We start from the raw sequence: 10,231 nt of genomic DNA on the forward strand, positions 1-10,231 counted from the left end.
CTGACCCCCTCTACCTGGAGACAGACCCCACAGGTGAAGGGCTCAGCCTCCTTCAGATGCCAGTGACAAGCAGCAGGTCCTTAGGACATCCACAACTTCTGAACAACTTGGCTACTAACCAGAGTTCCCCATGAGCCCTCCCCCTTGGATTCGATTAATTCACTAGAGCGGCTCTCAGAAGTCAGGGAAACATTGACTTAGGTTTATCAGTTTATTGTATGAGGATACGATAAAGGGTAGAGGTGAACAGCCAGATAGAAGAGATGGATAGGGTGAGGTATGTGGGAAGGGCATGGAGCTTCCGTCCCCTGTCCAGGGGGCTGCTCTCCACATGTTCACCAACCTGGAAGCTCTCTGAACCCCATACTGTTGGGATTTTATGGAGGCTTCTTTTTTTAAGATTTTATTTATTTATTCATGAGAGACACACATAGAGAGAGAGGCAGAGACATAGGCAGAAGGAGAAGCAGGCTCCCTACAGGGAGCGCGATGTGGGATTCGATCCCAGAACTCCAAGATCATGCCCTGGGCCGAAGGCAGGAGCTCAACCCTTGAGCCACCCAGGTGTCCCTGGAGGCTTCTTCACATAGGCATGATGGCTCATTAACTCCATTTCCAGCCCCTCTCCCCTCTCTGGAAGATGGGGGGCTGGTCTTTCTGATGACCATTCCTATCTGAGAGCCCACCTGGAATTGCCTCATTAGAACAAAAGATGGTCCTGGTACTCTTGTCACTTACAAATTTATAAGGTTTCAATAGCTCTGTACCGGGAATGGAGAGCAGAAACCAATATGTATATTTTCTATGATCTCATAGTTGGCCTCCTTTGAGCCTCACCATCTTTGGAGTGAGGCATGTCAGGAGTTGTGCTGTCAGCTTCACCCCCAAGAGTGGAGCACGTGTGAATGTACATGTCTCTGCATCATGTCTCCATGGATAGAAATTTGGGTTGTTTCCACTTTGCAGCTATTAAAAATAATGATGCTACAGACAATCCAGAACATTTCTTTTGGAAAACTTGTGTTCGTGGTTTTGGAGAGGTCAGAGGGCTGGGCCAGAGGGTGTGCGTGTTCAGCCTCAGACGACACTCCCCAGCAGTTTTCCTGAATGGCTGTATACTTGCTCCGACCTCAGGACACACTCGGACAGTCTGTGTGCTACACGTCTGCTGCACGTCTTGGTCACCTTGGCACTCTAGAGGCTCCATGCCAGCCACATGGCAGTGTTAATTCACATGTCTTTTTCTGTGAAGGTATGTCTTGATGCTTTTGCCATTTTATGTGCTTTTTCCTTATTGATCTGTAGGGCTTGAGCATCTGGACATAAACTGTGGGCTGACTCTGTGTTATCAATATCTTCTCCCTCAGGTTTGTCTTGTCACTCTGTTCACAGTGCCTTTTGATAAACAGAAATCTTTTTTAAAAGATTTTATTTATTTACTCATAAGAAACAGAGAGAGAGGCAGAGACACAGGCAGAGGGAGCGGCAGGCTCCATGCAGAGAGCCCGACATGGGACTCAATCCCAGGTCCCCAGGATCACGCCCTGGGCCGAAGGCAGACGCTCAACCGCTGAACCACCCAGGTGGCACTTTTCTGTTCTTTGAAAAACCCTTTGCCTGCCCCAAAGTCAAAGATTTCACGAAGAGACCCTTGCATATTGGTTTAAAGCTTTGTTGCTTTGCCTTTCACATTGGATCAACAATCCACTTGGTGTTAATTTTTGTGGATGGTAGGTGATGGGGTCGTGTCATACCTTTTTGTTTCCGTGTGGACACCTAGTTGGCCCAGTCCATGTCAAGGCCCAGGTCGCACACATGTATGGATCTGTCTACAGAGGCACAGCTCCACAGCCCCACAGCCCCACATGGTATTGGAGCCCTACAAGATGAGGGGGTTTGGAGGGTTTGGGGCAGGGCTTTTCAATAATTGCCCAGCTGACCTAGAAGAAGATAATACAGAGCCTGAAGGGAGGGAGGCAGGGAGGCTGGCTCTGAGGCTGTGAGGAGGGAGAAGGTGGACTAGGGTGATGGAGAGAAGGATCTCACCTGGGAGGACATGTGAGGACTGAGCTCAACTCTGAGGCTCCCCTTTCTTCCTTCCCCATCCAATCATGGAGGACTCCCTTGTTGGGGGCAGTTGAGGGATGTCTGGTGTAGACCTGGACCAGGGGTAACAAGTGGATGGACGATGGGCAGTTGGGCACACATGCCATAAAGCGGGGAGCAAGAACAGAGCAGGAAGACGGGCCTCAGGAGACTGAGGTTACAGGGAAGGCAGCCTGCTGTACCCCTTGGGGCCACATGAGGGCACCAGGACTCCACTGGAAGCAGACAGAGCTCAGCCCTTCCCACCCTTACCCTGGTCTGGGGGGGATGGATACTTAGGGGAGGCCTGGAGCCTCCTCTCCTGAAGCTGTGTGGCCCCCTGTGAGCCCTTGACCTTGCGACAGTAAGCACTGAAAAATAAGAGCCAACTTTCAATGAGAAGCTGTTACGTGCCAATCTTCAATGTTTTACACAAATAATGGGGCTTTTAACGTTTGTAAAAATAATTTTATTGAGGTACAATTTATATATGATAAACTGCACATATTTGACTGTAAAATTTGCTTAGTTTTGTGATGCCTTGTGATGCCCAGGGAGCAATCACCACAATCCAGAGAGTGAATATGCCCATCACCCCTAATGGCTCCTGTACCATTGGCAATGCCTTCTTCCCTACTGCCAAGCTGACCATCAATCTGCAATAGTTAGATGACGGTGTCTAGAACTTTAAGTAAATTGGATTATAAAGTATGTACTTTGTACAGTGTGTCTAAGTTCTGTCACTCAGCATAATTTGAAATTCATCCATTATATATAACAATATAACAGTTCTTTTTTTTAAAAGACTTTATTTAATTATTTTAGAGAGCACGAGTGGGGAGAGGGGATCTCAAGCAGACTCCAGCCCAGCACAGAGCCTGACATAGGGCTGCATCTCACTTAGAGTGTGACCTGAGCCAAAACCAGGAGTCAGATGCTCAACTGACTGAGCTACACAGGCGCCTCTCTTTTTTTTATGTATTAACATGGAGTATTTCATTGTTGGATATACCTTAACTTATTAATCCATTCACCTGCTGATGAACATTTTGTTTTGTTTTTTTAAGATTTTATTTATTTATTCATAGAGACAGAGAGAGAGAGAGAGAGAGAGGCAGAGACACAGGCAGAGGGAGAAGCAGGCTCCATGTAGGGAGCCCGACGTGGGACTCGATCCAGGGCCTCCAGGATCACACCCTGGGCTGTAGGCAGCGCTAAACTGCTGCGCCACCGGGGCTGCCTGCTGATGAACATTTTGAATGTTCTTCATGATGAGTATTTTGGAGCTATTATATATAAAGCTTTTGTGAATGTTTGTGTTTAAGTCTGTGTGGACATGTGCTTTCATTTTTCTTGGGTAAACACTTAGGGTGGAGGGGCTAGGTTATATGATAGGTGTGTGTTTAACTTTTAAGAAACTGCCAAACTATTTTTTAGTGTGGGTACGAGTTTTTGTTCCCATTAGAAATGTATGAACGGGGCAGCCCCGGTGGCTCAGTGGTATAGCACTGCTTTCAGCCTAAAATGTGATCCTGGAGACCAGGATTGAGTCCCGCGTCGGGCTCTCTGCATGGAGCCTGTTTCTCCCTGTGTCTGTGCCTCTCTCTCTCTCTCTGTCTCTCATGAATAAATAAATAAAATCTAAAAAAAAAAAATTCTTAGAAATATATGAACGTTCCAGTTGCCCCACATCCTTGTCAACACTTGGTATGGTCGGTCTTTTTAACTTTAATTATTCTAATAGATATACAGTGGCATCTCTGTGGTTTTTTTTTTTAATTTTAAAACATTTATTTATTCATGACACAGAGAAAGAGGCAGGGACATGGGCAGAGGAGAAGCAGGCTCCCTGCGGGGAGCCTGATGTGGGACCCAATTCCAGGACCCCAGGATCATGCCCTGAGCTGAAGGTGCTCAACCTCTGAGCCACCAGGCGTCCCTCTCATAGTGGTTTTAATTTTAATTTCCTTAATGATAAGTGATGTTGAGCATGTTTTCATGTGTTTGTCATCCATAGATCTTCGTCTATGAAATAACTGATTAAATCTTTTGCCCTTTTTTTTTTAAAGATTTATTTATTTATTCATGAGAGACACAGACTGAGTGAGAGGCAGAGACAAGTAGAGGGAGAAGCAGGCTCCTCACAGGGAGCCAGATGTGGGACTTGATCCCAGATCCTGGGATCACAATCTGAGCCAAAGGCAGGCGCCCAACCACTGAGCCACCCAGGTGTCCCTTGCCCATTTTCTTAACATGGTTATTTGTTTTCCTATTATTGAGTCTTCAGAATTCTTTATATGTTCTGCATATAGGTTCTTTATTAGATATGTGATTTGAAAATATTTTCTCCTAGTCTATGGTTCATCTTTTTGTTTTCTTTACAATATCTCTTGAAGAGCAGAGGTTTTTAATTTTCATGAATTCCAATTTACCCATTTGTCTTTCATGGAAATTTTTTCTTTTTCTTTTTCTTTTTCTTTTTTTTTAGATGTTGCAGCTAAGAAATCTTTGCCTAACCGAAGTTCACAAAGATTTCCTAAGTTTTCCCCAAAAAGTTTTAGATTTTGTCTTTAGGTCTATAATCCATTTTGAGTTAATTTGTGTATATGGTGTGAGGTAGAGATCCAAGTTATTTAATTTGCACTTAGATGTCCCATCCTGTTGTTCCCACACTATTTGTTGAAAAGCCTCCTTTCTCTCCTAAATTGTCTTTGCAACTTTGTTGAAAATCAACTGACCATATAGGCATGGGTGAGTCTTGGTTAATAGTTTTGACTTTTAGTATTTTAAACATGTTGTTCCAGTTTCCTTGCATGCCTTGTTTCTTTTTCTTTTTTTTTTTTTTAAACTTTATTTATTTATTTGAGAGAGAGAAAGAGCACAGAGGAAGAGGAAGAAGCAGACTTGCCACTGAGCCAGAAGTCTGACCACAGGGCTGGATCCCAGGACCCTGAGATCATGACCTGAATCAATTGAGCCACCCAGGCACCCCTGTATTTTTTTAATTTTTAATTTATTATATTTTTTAAAAAATATTTTATTTATTGACTTATTCATGAGAGACACAGAGAGAGAGAGAGGCAGAGACACAGGCAGAGGGAGAAGCAGGTTCCATGCAGGGAGCCCGACGACGTGGGACTCGATTCTGGGTCTCCTGTATCACGCCCTGGGCTGAAGGCGGCGCTAAACCACTGAGCCACTGGGGCTGCCTTATTTTTTATTATTTTTAAAGTAATCTCTACACCGAATGTGGGGATCAAACTCATAACCCTGAGAGATCAAGAGCCACATGCTCCACCAACTGAGTCAGCCAGGTGCCCCTCTGTCTTTTTCATTGTAGTTATCCAAGTGAGTGGGAAGTGGTATCTCACTGTGGTTTTGGATTAAATTTCCATGATGGCTAATGATGTTGAGTATCTTTTCAGGTGCTTGTTGGTCACTTATATATCTTTTTTTTTTTCCACTTATATATCTTTAGAGAAATGTCCATTCAGGTTTCTCACCCAATTTTTAGTTGAGTTATTTGTATTTTTATTATTGAGTTGAGAGTTATTATATATTATATATATATATATATATATATATAAAATACCTATCAATATGTATTTGTATATTATATATAAAGAAAATACCGGGCAGCCCGGTATATATATATATAACATAACATATGTTATGTTATATATAACATGTATATAACATAACATATGTATATAATATATATGTTATGCAATGTTTTTTCCTGTCTTTTACTGTTTTTGGATAATGTCCTTTGAGGTATTTTTACATTTTTATTAAGTTCAATTTATTTTTCTTTTTTTTTTAAGATTTTATTTATTTATTAATGAGAGACACAGAGAGAGACAGAGAGACAGAGACACAGGCAGAGGGAGAAGCAGGCTCCACGCAGGGAGCCCAACGTGGGACTCAATCCCAGGACTCCAGGATCACGCCCTGGGCCCAAGGCAGGTGCTAAACCGCTGAGCCACCCAGGGATCCCCCAGTTCAATTTATTTTTCTTTTGTCATTATGCTTTAATATCATACCTGGGGGGGGATCCCTGGGTGGCCCAGCGGTTTAGCGCCTGCCTTCAGCCCAGGATGCAATCCTGGAGTTCTGGAATCGAGTCCCACATCGGGCTCCCTGCGTGGAGCCTGCTTCTCCCTCTGCCTGTGTCTCTACCTCTCTCTCTCTCTCTCTCTCTCTCTCTGTGTCTTTCATGAATAAATAAATAAATAAAATCTTAAAAAATATATATCATACCTGGAAAGGCTTTGCCTAAGGTCCTTTATCAACCAAGATCATTTTCTTCTAAAAATTTTATAAAAGTGTTAGCTCATTCATTTATGTGTAGCATCTATTTTGAGCTAATTTTTGTGTATGGTGTGAGGAAAGATGTGGATAATGAGATGTCCCAACATTTGTTGAAATGACTGGTCTTTCCCCTATTGGATGGTCCTGGCATTCTTGCAGAAAATCAACTGACAGTAAATATGATGGCCTATTTTTGAACTCTCATTTCTCAATCACTATGTCTAACCTCAATCTCATACTAGTACCAAACTATCTTAATTACTGTAGTTTTATAATAAGTTTTGCAATTAGAAGGTTGAGTCTTACAGCTTTGCTCTTCTTTATCAAGACCATTTTAGATATTCTGAGTTGCTTGAATTTCCATATGAATTTTAGAGGCAGCTTGTCAATTTCTGAAAAAATCTTAGCTGGAATTTTTTTTTTTTTTTTTTTTTTTTTTTAGATTGTATCTATTTATTCATGAGAGACACAGAGAGAGAGGCAGAGGGAGAAGCAGGCTCCTTGAGGGAAGCCTGATGTGGGCCTCAATCCCAGGACCCTGGGATCCCATCCTGAACCAAAGGCAGATATCTGCTCAACCACTGAGCCACCCAGGTGTCCCTCCTAGCTGGAATTTTGATAGTGATTACGTTGAATCTAAAAGTCAATTTGGAAAGTATTGGTTAATGATATTAATGAAAGTAAGAATTAATGATATTTAACCTTCTGATCCATGAATATGGGATAGCTTTTCATTTATTTAGGACTTATTTAATATCTTTGAATAGTGCTGTGTTGATTTCAATGTGTGAGTTATGCACTTCTTTCATTAAATATATTCCTAAGTATTTTATTCTTTTTGATGTTATTGTAAATGGAACAGATTTCTTTTTCTTTCTTTCTTTCTTTCTTTCTTTCTTTCTTTCTTTCTTTCTTTCTTTCTTTCTTTCTGATAGTCACAGAGAGAGAGAGAGAGAGAGGCAGAGACACAGGCAGAGGGAGAAGCAGGCTCCATGCACCGGGAGCCCGACTTGGGATTCGATCCAGGGTCTCCAGGATCGCGCCCTGGGCCAAAGGCAAGCGCCAAACCGCTGCGCCACCCAGGGATCCCTGGAACAGATTTCTTAATTTGATTTTCTTTTTTCTGCAATGAGCATTTTTATTTTTTTTTTAAAGATTTTATTTATTTATTCACAAGAGACACACACAGAGAGAGAGGCAGAGACACAGGAAGAGGGAGAAGCAGGCTCCATGTAGGAGCCAGATGTGGGACTTGATCCTGGGACTCCAGGATCACACCCTGAGCCGAAGACAGATGCTTAACAGCTGAGCCACCCAGGTGTCCCAGGAATGAGCATTTTTAAAAGTCAACTTTTTGTTGTTAAAATATTTATTTGTTTGAGAGAGGGAGAGAATGAGTGGTGGGGAGGGACAGAAGGAGAGAGAGAAGACGACTTCCTGCTGAGCAAGGAACCAGATTCAGGACTTGACCCCAGGATCCTAAGATCACGACCGGAGTTGAAAGCAGATGTTTCGCTGACTGAGCCACCCAGGTGCCCCGACATTTTATTTTTTAATTTAGATTCAATTAATCAACATACAGTGTATTATTAACTTCAGATGTAGAGTTCAGTGATCCATCAGCCTTATATAACACCCAGTGCTCACTGTATCCCATGCCCTCCTAATGTCTATCACCCAGTTAGCCCATCCCCCATTCCTTAATTTCATTTTCAAATTATTACCAGTGTGTAGAAATACTGTTGATCTTTATTTTTATTTATTTTTTTAAAGAGATTTTATTTATTTATTCATGAGAGACACACAGAGAGAGAGGCAGAGACACAGGCAGAGGGAGAAGCAGGCTCCATGCAGGGACTCCAGGATCATGCCCCGGGCCAAAGGGGCAGGCGCTAAACTGCTGAGCCACCCAGGGATCCCTGAAATACTGTTGATTTTTAAAATATCAATCTTGTACCCTGCAACCTTGCTTAATTCATTTATTAGTTTTAATTGTTTTCTTAGTGGATTTCTTGGATTTCTTACATATAAGGTCATGTCATTTGAGCATATTACTTTTTCCATTCCAATCTGGGTGCCTTTTATTTCATTTCCTTACCTAACTGGCCTAGCTAGAACTTCCTACACTGCTGGACAGAAGTGGCACCAGCAGACACCATTGTTTTATTCCTGTATCATAGCAATTTGATTATGTGATTCCTTGATGTAGTTTTCTTCAAACTTCTTAGGCTTGAGTTTTCTTGAGCTTCTTGGATCTGTGGGTTTTCTAAATTTACATCAAGACTGGAAAAATTCTAGTCATTATTTCTTTCAGTGTTTTCTATCTCTTCCTCTTGGCTGTTCTCTTGTCTCTAGCATCTCCAGCTGTACTGGTTCCCCACCCCCACCCAGGGTCAGGAAGTCTGCTGAACTGCCGGGCTCCCGGCTCCCTGCAGTGGAGGCCTGAACCTTCTTCTAAACCTTCAGCTGGAACAATACAGGGCTCACTTCATTTGTTGCCCACTTCTCAGGGACCACTGTCTTTCAAGCTTGTTAGTTCATATATTTTGTCCACGTTTTAGTTGTTTTAGTCAGGAGGATAAATCTGGTCCCTGCTCCTCCACCTTTGGTGGAGGCAATTGTCATTATGCAGATTGTTTCTTTTATTTAATTCCTTCAATCACACAGTGCTAGAGGTTAGTATTACTAATCCTATACATTTGAGATTTTGTGACTTGCCCAAGGTCACACAACTAAGGGACAGCAGAAATAAAATTTAATCCCAGTCTGTGGGATTAAGAAGCCTTCCCTGAACCACCATGCTGACAAGACCTTGAGGGGTGCCCAACACAAGAGCCCCACGCGGAGATTGTGGATGTAGGGCACATACACGTCTGCAGCCTTCCCAAACACAGAACAGGCTGAAGGAAATTCAGCACATGGGAGAGAAGGTCTGAGTCTGTACGTCTTTGTGGGAAAGGCCCTGGCTGCCTCTGAGGGGGTTCTCTGTACCCAATGCAGCCTCTATCTCTGACCAAGGGATTGTGTGTCTCTGACTCAGCATGTTTGTCCTCCTCAATCCAAGTGGAACAGGTTCTAGGTGGGAAGACCTCCAGAAGAAGCCCAGCAGCAGGTGCTGTTCTGGGAAGAGCTGGTTACTGCTTCCCTCCCAATTCCCTTCTCCAAACTTCCCCCAATGCCACATCACAGGCCTGAGGGGACTGTGCACCCCAGACTGCAGTGGATGGCAGCCAAGAACCCCACAACCTGGTCACATACACACACACATACACACACAGAGTTGCAGCCACAGGACCTGTTGTTACAGCTGCCTGCTCTAAGTACTTCTTGGGGACTGGAACATTCCAGCACTATCTCATTCACTCCACACAACCCTTCCAAGCTCCAGGCTGAGGTGGACCAGAATATTCCCCAGTGTTCTGGGCTGCCTTGGGCAAGAGGTCAAATTTCAGGCTGAGGCTCACCATGGGGTTCATCTGGGGAAGGTCCCCTCTGTACCCTCGTGCCAGGGAGCAACAACATACACAAAGGAGCATCAGCCCAGACACCTGAAGCTGTTTCTGCCCTCCGGAGGAGCAGTCATTTGCCCTGTGACTTCCAGAAAGTTAACTGCCTCCTGTCACCAATCTACTTGGAAACAGTAAGTTCTGGTATTTTAGGGGCTACCAGATTGGGTAGCTTATCAACAACAGAAACATACGCTGGCCCTCACAGTTCTGGAGGCCGAAGTCCGAGATCAGGGTGCCAACAGGCTGATTTTGTGAGGGCCCCTTCATAGTTGTGGATTGCTGCCCTCTGTTTCGTTACCTGGCAGAGTGAGTGCGAGCTCCCATGC

Source organism: Canis lupus, chromosome 5, assembly GCF_011100685.1.
Source record: "Canis lupus familiaris isolate Mischka breed German Shepherd chromosome 5, alternate assembly UU_Cfam_GSD_1.0, whole genome shotgun sequence".
NCBI classification, from domain to species: Eukaryota; Metazoa; Chordata; class Mammalia; order Carnivora; family Canidae; genus Canis; species Canis lupus.